The sequence below is a fragment of the Peromyscus maniculatus genome, chromosome 2, assembly GCF_049852395.1.
Source record: "Peromyscus maniculatus bairdii isolate BWxNUB_F1_BW_parent chromosome 2, HU_Pman_BW_mat_3.1, whole genome shotgun sequence".
In the NCBI taxonomy this organism is placed as follows: domain Eukaryota; kingdom Metazoa; phylum Chordata; class Mammalia; order Rodentia; family Cricetidae; genus Peromyscus; species Peromyscus maniculatus.
Window position 1 is genome coordinate 38,450,130 of NC_134853.1, and position 16,089 is coordinate 38,466,218.

At 40.9% G+C, this 16,089-nt stretch overlaps 1 protein-coding gene and 1 pseudogene across 4 annotated transcripts in view; one reads left to right on the top strand and one right to left on the bottom strand.

The window, feature by feature from the left end:
* The window catches only part of Xkr4 (XK related 4), a 418,246-nt gene that overhangs the window by 302,350 nt on the left and 99,807 nt on the right, over positions 1–16,089 (bottom strand). The window lies entirely within an intron of this gene.
* On the top strand, positions 10,170–11,249 carry LOC102914498 (transformer-2 protein homolog alpha pseudogene; annotated as a pseudogene).

The following is a 16,089-nucleotide window of genomic DNA, read 5'->3' on the forward strand; positions in this document are numbered from 1 at the left end:
AGCTACACAGAGAAAATCTGTCTCGAAAAAACAAAACAAAACAAACAAACAAACAAACAAAAAAGATTGACCTATAGGTAAGTCTGTGGGAGTATTTACCAGATTAATGATTTATTGATGATTGATATTGGTGGTGCCTAGAAGGTATAAGAAACCAGCAAGACATGAGGAACAAGCAAGTAAGTGGCATTACTCCATGGTCTCTCTTCAGTTCCTGTTTCCAGTTTCTTCTCTTGAATTCTTGCCCTGACCTCCTTTTAATGATGGACTGTGATGTGGAAGTGTGAACAAAACACTCCACCCCAGTTGCTTTTGGTCATAGTGTTTTGTCACAGCAATAGAAACCCTGACTGAGACGGACTGGGGGAGCATGACACACAGGATAACATGGGTTATAATGCACAAGTGACAGCTATTGGATACAGGGCAAAGGCTGGCAAGCAATTAACTCTGCTCATTTTTACAATGAATCTAGCTGAGACCAATTGTGACATGCATTCTACTTGCTTGTCACTTTATTCAACACTCTGGTAGCTTACTCTCTATGCCAAGCTCTACTCCTCACATTATTTAGCCTGAAACTATTTGAATTTTCTATACCCAATAAGAACTCAATAGAGTGGTGCTGTGGAATAATCCCTTTGTACACTGGGAAGATTTGTTGCTGTGATTGGTTTAATAAACATGTTGACTGACCAATAGCTGATCAGAATAAGGTTAGGTGGGAAAGCCAAATTGTAAATGCTGGGAGAAAGAAGGGCAGAGTCCCTGGGGTCACCAGCCAGATGCAGAGGGAGCAGGAGATGAACATGCCATTCTAATAAAGGTGCTACCACCAGGCAAAGTATAAATAAGGAATATGGGTTAACTTAAAATGTAAGAACTAGTTAGTAATAAGCCTGAGCTATTGGCCAAGTATTTGTAATTAATATAAGCCTCAGTGTGTTTATTTAGGAGCTGCTGGTGGGACAGAAACTTCCACCTACAGAGTGGTTTCCCCAGTCATTTCAAATGCTCAAGCCTTCAGGATAACTACTTCACTTCAGGTTGGTTGCTAAGGTTATCTTCTGAAGGTCAGGGAGCAAGCAGCACCGTTCTGAAGACCTTTCAAAAATTTGGAAATCTCTATTTCCTATGCTTGCTCTACTGGATTTTATAAGCAGAATTGACAAATTGGATTACATGCAACTAAAAAGTATCTGCACAGTAAAAGAAATTCAGATAGAAAGACAGAACATTTCCAGGTGAGCTGGAAAGTATGCTAAAGGAGGTCACTAGTAAGCTAAAAGCTGAGCAAGGGCCAGTCCCCCACTGACAAAAAAGAAGAAAGTCCTGAGCAGCAATCATCCAGAGAAGCATAAAAGTTCCATGACAAGTAACACTCAGAATGTTTGATGTTCATCCAGAGTCACTGGAGCAGCATTGGAAGTGAATTAATTCTATGAAGAAGCCTTTCAAGGCATTGGTCCAGCCTAAAATCTACATTGTTGAGCCTTTGCTTCCAGTTTTTTTTGAGGCAACTCTGAGTTCTCCTTAGCAGCCACTTTGCTCAGGTCCTATAGTCATCACATCCAGGAAGACTGTAAGCCAATTGGTTGAATGAATATTAAATCTTTAAATTCTTTTGTCCATGACAAACTATATATACCGTAGATTTTTACAAAAGTTACTCTTTTCTGTGTATTAGTGTTTTGTCTGTATGTACATGCAGTGCCTTCAGAAGCCAGAAGAGGGTGCTGGAATCCTTGGAACTAAAGCTACCTAATTTGTGAGTCTCTATGTATATGCTGGGAACGAAACCTGGGTCCTCTGCTAGAGCAGCAAGTGCTCTTAACTGCAAGCTGTCTCTTCAGCCCCATGTATTTAAGAACATGAGAAAGGTTAAGTTCTGGTTTTCAAAATCCTGCACATTCAGAATCAATTCTTTTGTGAGGATTTCATGTTTATTAGAATCTGAATAGTTCTGGGCACCAGATCTTTCTTCATCACACTATTTGTCTAAGTGGGGAAATTTCTTGAGCCATTACTGTCTAATGAGGCAATATTGAGCAAAACAAAACCATCAAATCCTATAAATAAAGAAATCATGGCTCAGTTTTAGCAGACAAAGACCAATAATGCCTTATTGACTACATGACTTTTTATTAATAAATCAAGCAACATGCATAAGACCTTAAGGTAATGATTGGAATCCCTCTCCCTACAAATGTCTTTACTGCAGGCAACGAGAGCCTAGATGCATTGACTAGTCATACATGGCTATTGCAGAGCCTCTCCTGAACCCCCCAAATGCTGGCTTTCAATATGGCCTTACAATTGTCCTTCCTTTCACATGAAACACTGGGCATCTCCAGAAAAAGTCTAAGGCTTGACTGTCTGTTGTTCACAGTTATGAAGTCTCCTGAGAATGTCACAGGTTGACATCATGGAAACAAGAAGCATGAGAGGGGTTACACACAGACTAGAAGGCAGGCTGCAGGCTGTCCAGCAGTGGTGTGCTTGGTGCCAAGTTACAAAAATTCCTAGAAATGCTATGAGACAAGTGACAGTTTCTATTTCTCTGGAATCCAGAGAGGACAGCGGTACTTAAACATAACATAGTATTCTTCTCAGTGCTCAGGTTAAACCAAGCTTCATTATCACAGCAGGACTCTACCAACATAGCAATTGTTGACATAGCATCATCCCAGTGATGTGACAATCATCCAGCAGCATTGTCTTTTCAATTTGACTGCAGCCAGGACTGCTTTTGATTCCTTTTTGTCTGTACTGTCTGTAGATATATGTTGAAAATACTGAGAGTAAAAATCCTAGTCTCTTCAAGGCTTTTGCCCAAGAGATCTAAAGTCAGCTTCATTAATTTGATTTATGTGAAAATTCATATTTGTTTCATTGCCTTAGTTGGATTCAATGCTAATCACTAAAGCAGCAAGAATAGAACCTCTAAAGAGAGCCGTGCCATGCTGCTTTCCATAAGAAATGGCATCCAAGTAGTAATGTTAATTAATACATGCTAATAAAACGTTTTAGTTAAGTCTGCTCTCTGTTGTTGACTAGAATTTAATATTGGCATAGCTTAGAGGAAGTTCAGAATATAAAGTTCTGTCTGAATTTTCCACCTCATAGTTAATTGTTTTATCCATTCTTAAAACATAAAAACATTATTGTTCCTGTTGATATGTACCATGGAAACAAGCAGGTAACACTCAGGTACAGAGGTAACCATGCTACATACACCTGTCACACACAACACTGTTTCCATTTAATAGTAAAATATAATGCTGAGCCATGTCACTGTAACAACATATTGCAAACTGAATTAGAAAAAGAAATGGATTTACTGGATAGGTAAAATAATTTAAAACTGCAAGCCTGTAGTGCTTGGAAAAGCACGGTTGCTCCTATTTCCAGACACACTTTTACTGATATTTTCATATATAACTTTCTTCCTAATTTGATCAAGTATAAACTGTTGGGTTACCTAAATTCCATACCAAGGGTTTGGAGCATTAACTTATATTTGTTCTTGATTTCCTGACTGCCTTTCTCCTGACCATCTCTTCCTCAGCTAGAAATGGGATGTGCTTTATCCTCTCAGAACTGTCTATTGTAAGCAACACAGAGAAGAAGTAAGAACTGAGCACTCTGGAATGAGGCACCGTGCTTGATACAAGCTTCCATGGCCTGTCTGCCATGGGACTTCAGGAAGTAATGTAACTTCCTAAAGCCTCAGTTTTTCCATGTGAAAAGTGCAGGCACTACCACTTGCCTCAAACCCACATCACAAAAGTTAAAGACCAGTGTTTGAAATGTTTGGTATAATATACACCACATGCTAAGTTCTAGAGAAATGTTGGATGTTGTTTTCCAGTGGCTCTCTTTGTCCCCACCAAATTCTCCATTGATTTGGAGAGAGGAAATTTTGTTTGTTATTCCAGTATTACTGGTCCACTGCTATGATGCAAAACAGACTATAAACTCAGAGTTTAACAACAGCTGTGTCTCTGAGCCTGTTTCCTTCTCAGCACAATGGAAATAAGACCTGCAAACAGGTCCAGTGTAGCGACGAAGTAAAACAACATGCACAAAAGTCTTTCACAAAATTGCACAGCACCTGAGAGGTGGAAATGGTTACTAATGAACATTTAAAATAAGTGGATATGATGAAGTTGATGTTGATAGTGAATAAATTACTTACTGTTGTAGTATATTATTTTAAGTTGTGTTACTTTTGTTTATGTTGCATTTGTTTAACTCTGTGAAGCTGCATTACTTGCCTGTTTAAAATACCTGATGGTCTAATAAAGAACTGAACAGCCAAGTAGCAAGGCAGGAGAAAGGATAGGTGAGGCTGGTAGGAAGATAGAATATATAGAAGGAGAAATTTGGGGGAAGAGTAAAAAGTAGGAGAACAAGGAGAGGAGGATGCCAGGGGCCAGCCACCCTGCTACACAACCAGTCACAGAGTAAGAGTGAAAGTAAAGCCGGGCGGTGGTGGCCCACGCCTTTAATCCCAGCACTCGGGAGGCAGAGGCAGGCGGATCTCTGTGAGTTCGAGGCCAGCCTGGGCTACCAAGTGAGTCCCAGGAAAGGCGCAAAGCTACACAGAGAAACCCTGTCTCGAAAAACCAAAAAAAAAAAAAAAAAAAAAAGAGTGAAAGTAAGATATACAGAGATAAGAGAAAGGTAAAAGCCCAGAGGCCAAAGATAGACAGGATAATTTAAGAAAAACTGACAAGAAACAAGCCAAGCTAAGGCTGTGCATTTATAATTAAGAAGAAACCTCTTTGTGTATTTATTTGGGAGCTGGGTGGCAGGCCCCCCAAAAGAGCCAAAGAGCAAAAATGACCAATAACAACTTACTATTTTCTGTCAGCCAGACACATTATTAAGTACTTTAGGTGTATAACCTACTGATAAGTGTAACTGAGAAAAGAAATTACCCAGTTTTGCAATTTGAACCACTGATTGTTGATCTGAAACTTTCTTCATTTACTTTTTAACAGTGTTAACCAGTCTACAGCAGTTTAGAGAGGAGCCTTGGGCTTTGTGTGCTCTACCTCTAGCAATATAAAGACCATTCTTTGCAAATGTGTAAGAAGCAGTCTATGACTGCACACACTGCTACATCTTGTTGCCTCCAAAACTTTTTACATTCTCACATGTGGGCTGAATGACAGTTTTTCTTTACTTTATTTGCCATCTCCAACTGCAGAAGCTGAGGCTTTTGTGTCTTGTTGAACAGTTAGACTGCTAATTTGTTAATCTTAACATCCAAGGCTATTTTGTGTTCCCATAATATCCCCCACCATAACACATTCACAGAGGGCTAGGCACTTGCTGTTTATATACTAATTTTCCAGAAATATCATAGCCCCCACTTACATGCTGAGGTTGTATATTGTGCAACTACAGGTTATGGCTCATTTTATAATGGTTATTATCACAAATTTGGAATTGATAGGAACATATTTTCTAATATTTTATAAAACAGCAGTCTGGTTTTTCTAACAAAATCATTATTTTTCTGTAATTTCTTAACTGATGACAAATAATGTATATTCAAAAGTTGGAAGCATTTCTTAATTTATACAAAGATGATTATGTGTTATATTTACATACATAAATATGCATGAATATTTTTACCTACAAATGTAAAAATTATCTATAAAATTTTACTTATAACATAAACATATTTCTCAACATAAACCCTACATAATTCAAATCTCATTATTAGTTTTAAATTGTTTTATGCTTTTATTGATTTTTTTTTTTGAGAGAAGGTCTGGAACTCCTGTAGCTCAGACTGGCATTGGCCTCATAGCTATCCTCCTGTTTCAGCTTCCCAAGGATTGGTTCACAATCATAAGCCATGATACTTTGCTTATTTTTAACTGATTTCACCATCTATGTGATGTTTCCTAAAGAATACATTGACATCCAAGAAGTAGTGTTTTAGATTTGACATCAAGCTATAAGCTACCCAGGCGAGGAAATCAGATGGAGCTTAATTTCACTGAATAGTCATTACTTCTATAAATCATCAGGACAACAAAGTATAACATTTTGAGTAGACAGAGGCGGGGGCCTGGGTTGGAAAGGAAAGTTCCGAGGCCAGTGTCCTTTAGGTGAGAGCTTTGTTAACTTATAAGATCACACAGAACACAGGGTTCTAAAATAAGAACCTTCACTACCAGCAGAAAAGCAAGGTGTCTATTCTTAATGGTTTCTGAGAGAGAAAGCTCTTGCATAGTAAGGAAGCAGGCCTGGTTAACCATGACCAATGCTACATGACAGTGGTCACTGTTTGAGTAGGGAGTGGTGCTTGGCTAATGTGTGACCCACAGGATATAATGCTGTCTGGTTGCTTTACTTCCCACCACCAGGGTGGGTTCATCCTGTTCACAGCAGCAGAAGGCTGGTGGCTCTCAGGTCACAGAGACCTAATCTAACTGCTATGGATGGCAGATTCTGCATTACTTTTGGCTGCTACATTGGAATCTACCGCAATCAGCACAGAGATACCCTGACACTACATGGAAGACAGATGTCCAGAGGAGTGGTTCTGACACTGGTGCACAGGATCAGCTTTGTCTCACTGAAGACACATTTAGGACACATTTCAATGCATTTAGGTTGGAAATTTACTTTTTCTGAGTGGCAGGACTTGTAGGCCACTTTCACATTAGAGCTTTGGTGAAAATTTCCTGCAATTTAAATCAGAGATTGTTAAAATTTAGCTAAGGCTAGTGCCTTGGCAGATCACATTTTAAAATTTAAATTGTAATTCTCATAAGTAGCTTATTTTATACATTTGTTTAATCACATCAAAGATACTCCAAAGATAATACCTTGTATCAATAAAAGAGTAAAGCCCCAAACTCCACTTTTTGTCCTAGCTCTTTAACAGTTCCTATGGTTGAGGATACTTCTTATCAAATGGTATTGATATGCCAACAAAGTCTTACCCAGAGAGGAGTCTGTCAACGTCTCACAGAGCACAAGAGAATCAGATTTAAAACATCTAAGTGACTGAGACAATGACTGAACTGAATTAGCATCACAATGTCTGTAACTTTGTCACTTTCAAGTCTAAGTGGCATCATCACAGCAGGGAAAACCCAAGCCAGTCATCAGAGGTGCTCATCTTCATCATGTACATACACACACATGTGCCATGCACTCACACCTTTATCAAGTGATGACACTTGTCTTGCATCCAGTGATGACTGAAGAGGCAGCAGCTGGACATTCTTACTGACCCTGCACCACCTGTCTTCTAGGTAACCATATCACCTGCTTTGTGTAAGGAGAGATGGTAGCGGGGAAAGCCAGGGCCACCCTGTCTTCCTCACACTCTCTGCAGTCTTCTATGGTATGGGTATCTCCCAGAGTCATGTGTTGGAAGCTTGGTCTCTAGTGTGTGGAGCGGAGGGGTGAGTTTTTAGGAGGTAGAGTTTATTGCAAGGTCAGTTAGGTCATTAGAAGCATCGCCTGGAGGCATTAATGCTAGTCTCATTTCATTAGTTGTCTCCAGGGCATATGATTATAGGAGAGCAGGACTGTCCCTCTTCCAGCCTCAGTCTTCCATTGTCAGCAAATAGTCCCTTCCTCTCTGTGTGCATCACACGATGCCACCACCATGATAGGAAATAGCTGAGAAGGAGTTCATGAGAGACTAAATAGATGGGCATCTGATCTTAGACTTCTAGCTCAAAAACAATGATAAGTCAGCATCTTTTTAACATAAAGCACCCAGTTTCAGCAACTGTAAAGGACCAAATATATTGCCATAAGCAATATTCAACATCATTTCCCCAGTCTCTGGTTCATTCATGTTCTCTCTTTCTGTGTGTCCCTATCTCTGTCTCTCTCTATCTCGTGTGTGTGTGTGTGTGTGTGTGTGTGTGTGTGTGTGTGTGTGTGTGTGTGTGTACATGCACCCTCATAACTATAGAGCCCTTTCTCCAGGCGCTTAATGTCCATTTGATACAAAGGAAAGATATAGATATAGATAATATTTTTCTTCTGATTCTTTTTGTTTGTTTCTTTGACAGGGTCTTGTGCTGCATCCCTAGAACTTACTATGCAGCTCAATTTTGTATTGAACACACAATAATCTTCCTGTTTCAACCTTCTAAGTGTTGGGATTACAGGTGTGTACCACCATACATGGCTTCTTCTGATTATTTAAGTTCAGTTGTTTTTCTATTTTTTCCAATACTTCAATTATATAGGTAAATCATATGTGATTTCACCTATGACATTTGCTTATAATCTGGTTGAAGTTTTAATGTTCCAGGGAAATTATTCAGTGTTTGAAGTGTATTCAGTTATGAACTTTAAAAGCAGATTCATACACTATAGTGAGAACACCAGTGTGTGTGCATGTGGGAGTTACTGTATTCTCTGCAAAGAAGTAGGAGCCAGTTGCCTCTACATCCCCTTGCTGACTCACCTGGAATGGTCTAGCAAGCCATAGATTCTAAGCTACACAGGAAAAGGCTCTGATTCAGCAGGTTGTAGGTGTTACCTAAGCTTTAGTACTGGCAAAATAGAAGTATAACTCTAGGTAGCAATGGAGGAAGTGTGATGGCCAATTTCTTGTCAACTTGTCACAAGTTGGAGTCATATTGGAAGAGAAATTCTCATTTGAGAAAATGTCCTCACCAGACTGGTCTGTGGAAAAGCCTGTGGAGAATTTTATTAGTGATTGATGTGGGAGTGTCCAGCCCATTGTGGGTGGTACCACACTTAGGGAGGTAGTCATGAGATAGATAAGAAAGCTGGCTGAATAAGCCATGGGGAGCAAGCAAGTAAGCAGCACTCCTCCATGCTTCTGCTTTAGCTCCTGCCTCCAGTTTCTACTCTGACTTGGATGATGAGCTATAAGCTGTAAAATGAAATAAACCCTTTCCTTATCACAGTGTTTTTGGTCATGATATTTTAACACAGTAGTAGAAACCCTAATTAAAACAGAAATTGGCGCCGGGCAGTGGTGGCGCACACCTTTAATCCCAGCACTCGGGAGGCAGAGCCAGGCAGATGATCTCTGTTTGAGGATAGCCTGGTCTACAGAGTGAATTCCAGGAAAGGCACAAAGCTACACAGAGAAACCCTGTCTCGAAAAACCAAAAACCAAACCAAAACAAAAACAAAAAACCCAGAAATTGGCACAAAGTCATGGGGTATTTTTGTGACAGACCTGGCCAAGTGTTTTATAGGAGGACTACGGTAGCATTTGAATTTTGGGCTGGAAAAACTACTGAGTGCTCAGAGCTCAGCGGGCTGTTCTGTGGGAGCTTGGCAGGTAAGAATGTTGAGAGCAGTGCAGACAATGGTGCTTCTGAAGCTTCAGAGGAGAGCACAGACTCTTTCATGGCTAGTTACATAATATCTTGAGTTAAGAATCAGTGGTTCTGGTCAGCTGGTGATAAATAAGTATAAGAGACCAGAACCACTAAAGTGGAATCTTTGCTTTTCTGAGACAATTAAAAATTTCTGGGAAGTATTTCTTCAGGCTCAGCACACAAAGCATGTGGTTCAGAGTCAGGCAAGGCTGTACTTTGTATTGACAGCAGAACTTGGTAATGTGTAAGCATCCCTTTGGTGGTACTGGTTTTGAAGGCATGAAGGGGTCATGGAGAGCAGCTGAGGCTTGGCACTGTCAGAGACCGGGAGAGGCCATTGGTGAAAGTGCAACCTCGGTTGCATTAATAGCCTTGGGATTGAAGAGTTCATGGAGAGAGGCTGTGGCTTGCTACCAGGTGGTAGGCTTAGAGGCCCTGAACAGTTCCTAGAAGAGGCTACTGTTGAAGGTGCAACCCAATAGCAGCTGAGACTCCTCAGTTTTGAGATGTCAGTCACATGAGATGATCACAGATGGCAGAAGCAGCTGTGGAGTGGAGCTGGCCTGAGCCACTGAGATGAAAACAAGCTGCATTTGCTGCAGAGAGCAGAGCTGTACCACTGCCGTCCCTTTGGAGCCTAGATCACTGAGTCCCAGCAGTCTGGCACTGACTTTTACACAGTTGGACTTGGGTTTTGCTTTGGTCTGATTGTGACTGTGTCCTGATTTTTCTCTCTTAGAATAAGAAAATATGGTGGAGTGCACTGGCCATTGTCGCCGTCGCCTTCCTCCTCCCCACACTCCAGACAACGGGGTGACTAGGCCGTCGGCCCCCGAGCCGAGACTTGTCTCTTATTTAGTTCTCGGGAACTCCTGGCCAATATGAGTGGTGTAGAGGAGAACAACTTCGAGGGCAGAGAGTCTCGCTCTCAGTCACAATCTCCAACGGGAACTCCTGCTCGCGTAAAATCAGAGAGCAGGTCAGGATCTCGTAGTCCATCAAGTTTCCAAACTTTCTGAATCCCATTCTCGATCAAGATCAAAATCCAGGTCAAGGTCAAGGAGGCCTTCTCCTAGACGCTACACTTGGTCCCGGTCCCACTCTCATAGAAGACGCTCTCAAAGTAGATCCTATATGCCCGAGTATCGTCGACTAAGAAGCCGAAGTCACTCTCCAATGTCTAATCGCAGAAGACATACAGGCAGCAGGGCAAATCCAGATCCCAACACTTGCCTGGGTGTCTTTGGCCTCAGTTTGTACACAACAGAGAGAGATCTTCGTGAAGTATCTCTCGATATGGACCATTGAGTGGTGTCAATGCAGTTTATGATCAGCGAACTGGAAGGTCCTGTGGATTTGCTTTTGTGTATTTTGAGAGGATAGATGACTCTAAGGATGCTTTGAAAAGGGCAAATGGATGGAGCTGGATGGTAGAAGAGTTCGTGCGGATTATTCTGTCTCCAAGAGAGCACACACGCCTACACCAGGTATTTACATGGGCAGACCGACTCATAGTGGCGGTGGAGGAGGAGGAGGTGGCGGGAGAGGAGGACGCAGCGGCGGTGGAGGTAGACGATGGGATTCTTACTATGATAGAGGATATGATCGAGGCTATGACAGATATGAAGATTATGATTACCGGTACAGAAGAAGGTCACCTTCTCCTTATTACAGTCGATACAGGTCACGGTCAAGATCTCGTTCCTAAAGCCAAGACACTATTGATAATAGAGTGGTTGTGGCCAAGGACTCCACGCCCCGCCCCCCACTTTTTTCCCTTCCCCCTTTGATTCTGGATTTCCAAGCTTCCAATGCTTCCTAGTCCTAAAAACAAAACAAAAACCTGGTTTATTTCATCTATCGTGTGGCCAGTTGTGTTTCTGTTTTCCACCCTTCATTATACTCTTTTTTTTTTTTTTTTTTTTTTTTTTTGGTTTTTCGAGACAGGGTTTCTCTGTGTAGCTTTGTGCCTTTCCTGGATCTCACTCTGTAGCCCAGGCTGGCCTCGAACTCACAGAGATCTGCCTGGCTCTGCCTCCCGAGTGCTGGTTAAAGGCGTGCACCACCACTCTTAAAGGTGTAATTGTCATGTAAGTCCTTGAATATCTGAGTAAAAAGGAGCCCAGTGTTAGACTTGGTGGTTCTTCTCTGCCTTTACTATGAGGAAAGAAATGATCTTTTGAAAGTTTTTGTGGTGGATATTGTAGTAGATGTCCTTTTATTAGAAATCTGCAGTTATAATAAACTGCTTTTTAACCTTCTCTGGGGAAAGATAAATAACACTTGAAGTAGATCAGTCATGTCAAGTTTGCATGGAGCAGTCGATTAGGTGAGTGTAGAAAGTTTGAAGCTGTGGGAGAAAATATGAAGAATGTAACTTTGAACCTAAAAAATTAAGTCACCTTTTAGGAATTAAAAGTTTGTATATTCCTGTAAAACTTGTTATATTTGAAGTTACATGTTAAACCTTATAAACTTAAAGTATGATTTTTATGTTAAATTTACAGAAACTTAACTATTCCCTTAATCACTGAAGGAAAACCTTTATTTATTACCTAGAACAATTGTATAACTTGCTGTTAGAAATTTTGGTATTGGTTGGTTATTGGTTTCGTGGGTTATTGTATAGGATAGGATCCTAAAATTCAAATAAAAGTTAATTTGAAAATGAAAAAAAAAAGAAAATATGTAAATTATTTTGACTTCACAGGAACTTATAGTTGAGAGACTTTGGAATTTTGTAGACACTTTGGATATTTTAGAAAGGTTTGAACTGAGAAAGAAACTGGATATTTTAAAGAACTCTCCAAGGTTGTACTCTGACCTTTACATGTACACTTTTGCATGTGTGCCTATGCACATGCACATACACACACATACACACAAACACACACACAGAGAAAGATTTGTAACTAATCCTTATTAATGCTGTGCAGTTTTTAAGATGTTTTAAAATGACTATTCATTTGTTTACTTATTGTGTATGTGTCTGTGTTTACATGTGTGCACATGTATATGCACATGCACATGCATGCCATGCAGGTAGAGGTCAGAGGAGAGTTATGTGGAGGTGAATCTCACCTTCAAACCATATACAGATTCTCGGCTTGAACTCACATTGTCAGCCTTGCTGCTCAGGCGTGTTTATGCACTGAGCACTCTCACTGGCACTCTGTAGGTTCAGTCTATGGACTCCCCACTCTGTAAAACAGCACACCAACCTTGTTTCTATCATCGGTAACTCAGAACTTGGCAGACACTATTTAAGGAATCTTAGAACACCTTCAGCTTAACAGGAAATGCAAGAAGATGGATAACCAGAGGGTTTAGCCTTCTGCAGGTCACATGAGTCTCTTTGATGAGCTCAGAGGTTCCCCTTTTCAGGGAAAAAACCCTTAAAATTAACTACACACTTCACAGTGGTCCCAGTTTTACTGAAATGAAAATGAGCTCTTAGGGGTCTAGGCAGAAGGTGATCAAGAGTCTGCTCCTGTTCCTAAGTGTGGACCTTGAGTGGCAATTGTATACTTAAAATTCTAGCTCTCAATTCTTTCTGATAGTGGACAGCCAGATTTCTGGAAAGAGATGTTTATTAAACTTTGTTCAAATATGTAAAAAGTTCACTAACATATCTTTTATGGTTAATATTATCAGCTCAATGGGATTTAACATAATTGTGGAAAAAATGGGTACATTTGTAAGATATACTCTAAATATGGACAGTACTGTCCCCTGGCCTGGGATCTTGGGCTGAATAAAAACAGAGAAATCCAGCTGAACACTAGCATGCATCACTCTCTGCTTATTGATGGGAAATCCAATCAGATCCCTCACATTCCTGCCACAACAATGCCTTCTCTGCCATGATGGACTGCTCTCAAAGTGTGAGCCTAAGTAAATTCTTCCTTTTGAAAGTTCTTTTGTCAGTTATTTTGCTACAACAGTGAGGAGAGTAACTAATGCAGACAACTGGTACCAAGAGTAGGGGTCTCATTCTGATAAAACTGACCATGTGGTTCTTATGCCTTTGGAACTAGCTTTCAGGATCAATGAGGAAGAGTTTGGAACGTTGGGCCAGAAAAACCCCACAATGCAATAAGTGGAGTTCAATGGGCCATTGTGCATGGAGTTTGAAAGGCCAGAATGCCCTGAGAAATGTAGACAGTGGAAGCCCAGCTCATATAATTTCAGAAGGTAACAATGACTCTATCAAGAACTGGGCTATAGAACATTCAACTTTATATTCCTCAAAAGATTCTGTCTGCATCATTCATGTTTCCTGATAATTTGGGCAAGGTTGAATTTAAACGTAATGATTAATTCGTTTGGTGAATGAACTTTCAGGACAGCATAGCATTCTAGTGCAGAGTGAGAGAGAGCAACAAAAGAAGCAAAATATATGAAAAATATGAAGTGGGTAAAGGGTCAAGTTCAAAGTTACACACAATAAAGATCTGAGAGCAACCAGTTGTTAATGAGATTAATGCCATTAAAGAGAACTGTAGGTCTCTGCACTGCAGCAACAGGAGAGGTACCCTGAGGCAAGGTCTGCCAATGGAAGGCTCCATCTTGTGAAAATAAAAGTTTATTTGAAAGGAGAGAGCTTATACTAAAAATGCCACTGGAAGGGTTCCTTGTTCAATATAAACCAAACACTTAGGAAAATGTTCCCCAGGATCAGCACACAGGGGCTGGCCTACTTGGCCTGCTTCATCCTGAAAAACTAGCAGAATGTGGCAACATTGTCCATGTGGCATTGATTTTTCAAGAATAAAAAAGATGAAAGACTGAGGGATTCATGGAGTCTTTCTTGTGCCACTATTCCAGAAAGCCATTGCTTTAATTTGTGTGTATGCACTTGTGTGTGTGTATGAGAGGGGGGGAGGGAGAGAGATCAGGGCTCCTGCCAGGATATCCTGAAAGACCACTGTGTGAAACTGTGGAGGTTCAACCTAAGTTGCTATAGAGACCTCTCGGATGGTGAATGTTCCAGATGCATGGGACACTGAGGAAAGCAGAGTGCATAGAGAGTAGCTAGCCCAAGAGAAAGCAGAGCTGGAGTGGCAGGGGAACTTACACACGTATGAGCCTATATGATTCCATTTCCAGCCCCAGATGCCTATATGAAGCTGCATGGGTTGATGTTTTCTCTGCTGGGTTTCAGTCTTGCTTTGGTCTGATCTTTCCTTGCCATGCTCCCATGTCTCTCCTTTGGAATGGGTACATTTACTCTGACAATACATGGAGAAAATACTTAGTTTTTTTTTTGTTGTTGTTGTTTGTTTTATTGTATGTGGGATGACTGATTCCTAACAAGCTTGAGGGCCAGAAGACCCAAACCGGTAAAAAAGATACTTTCTGAAAGCCAACCTGGTTTGCCGAAGGGCCTTAGCAACAACAGCTGAGACATGATCTGGAGATGACCTGGACCAATGAGAGGCAGCCATGTCATACCAACAGATACATATTCATCAGACCTCCCCGCAGGGTGGAGTGGAGGTTATATAAGACTTGCCTCTTCCTGAATAAACTGAGCTTGTTGTTTTGACATTCTCCCAGAGTCTGTGTCATTGACTCTGCACCTACTTGGGCCCCTCCCCCAAAGGGAACAACAGCACAGGACCCTGCCACAATTGTACAGAGGGCCCAGATTTTCAAATCATGTACAGTGTCAGAAGAGACTTTAGGCTTTCAGGCATTGTGAGGACTGTCAAAATCACCATGAGTGTGTTTAGAGATGTACTAAATGCACTGTGCACAATGAGATGAAATTGAGACATCTGGGGCCGATAGCAGAAGGGCATGTCTTAAAAGTGGTATGTTTAGGTGTCAAATGTAGATTTGTGATAGTTAATATTATTTATCAACCCACGAGATGTATAATCACCATGAAAACAAATATCTGAACATGTCTGTGAGTTTCTAAATTGGGTTAAAAGAGGTGAGAATACCTACACTGAATAGGGTGACAAAATAACTTGGGCTGATACCTGGACTGGATAAGAAGGAACATCCATCTGAGGACCAGCATCCTTCACTCTTGTGGATGCTCTATCATCACATATTATGCATGTCACAAGTTCCTATTCAAAGTTGTGCATAGCAGATATACATTCTCTCAAATACAAACGTTCTTTATGGATTAGAGAATGAGTCATAAAAGTGGTAATATTAAAAAAGACACACAACACTAAAGCCAAGTAAGCAGGTAGGCTAACTTCAGATCTTCACCCCTTCCTCATGTTCTTTAAATCAATTCCCCTGTCTCATCCCTATCTCTATAGCAGAAAACCTGAGATAGCCTGAATGCCCAGACTCACTTCTTCCCACTCGTTGCTTTATCCCAGTCCTCAAATTCAGCAGGCATTCCCTGGAAGTCCCTGGCCACACTGGCTAGAGAAGCAGGTAACCTAAATGCAGATTTTCACATTTCCCTCTGTTTCTGCAAGTCCAATTCCCCAGTAACACGCCCATCTTAGTATCAGAACACCTGTTACGATCTTCCCCATCTCTGACCCTCATCTATATTGGATTACACAACTCTTTTTCAAACTTCCTTACTATTTATTCTGTTATCTCAGCCCCCAAATAAAACAGGCATTCCCTGAGAACCCCCAGCCAAGCCTGGTGGAGCAGCAAGCAGGCCAGCAAACCAGGCAGCTCCAGATCTTCACTTTCTCTCCTCTCCTCTATATCCAACTCACAGCTTCATCCCCAGATCTGTAGTAGACTACCTCTT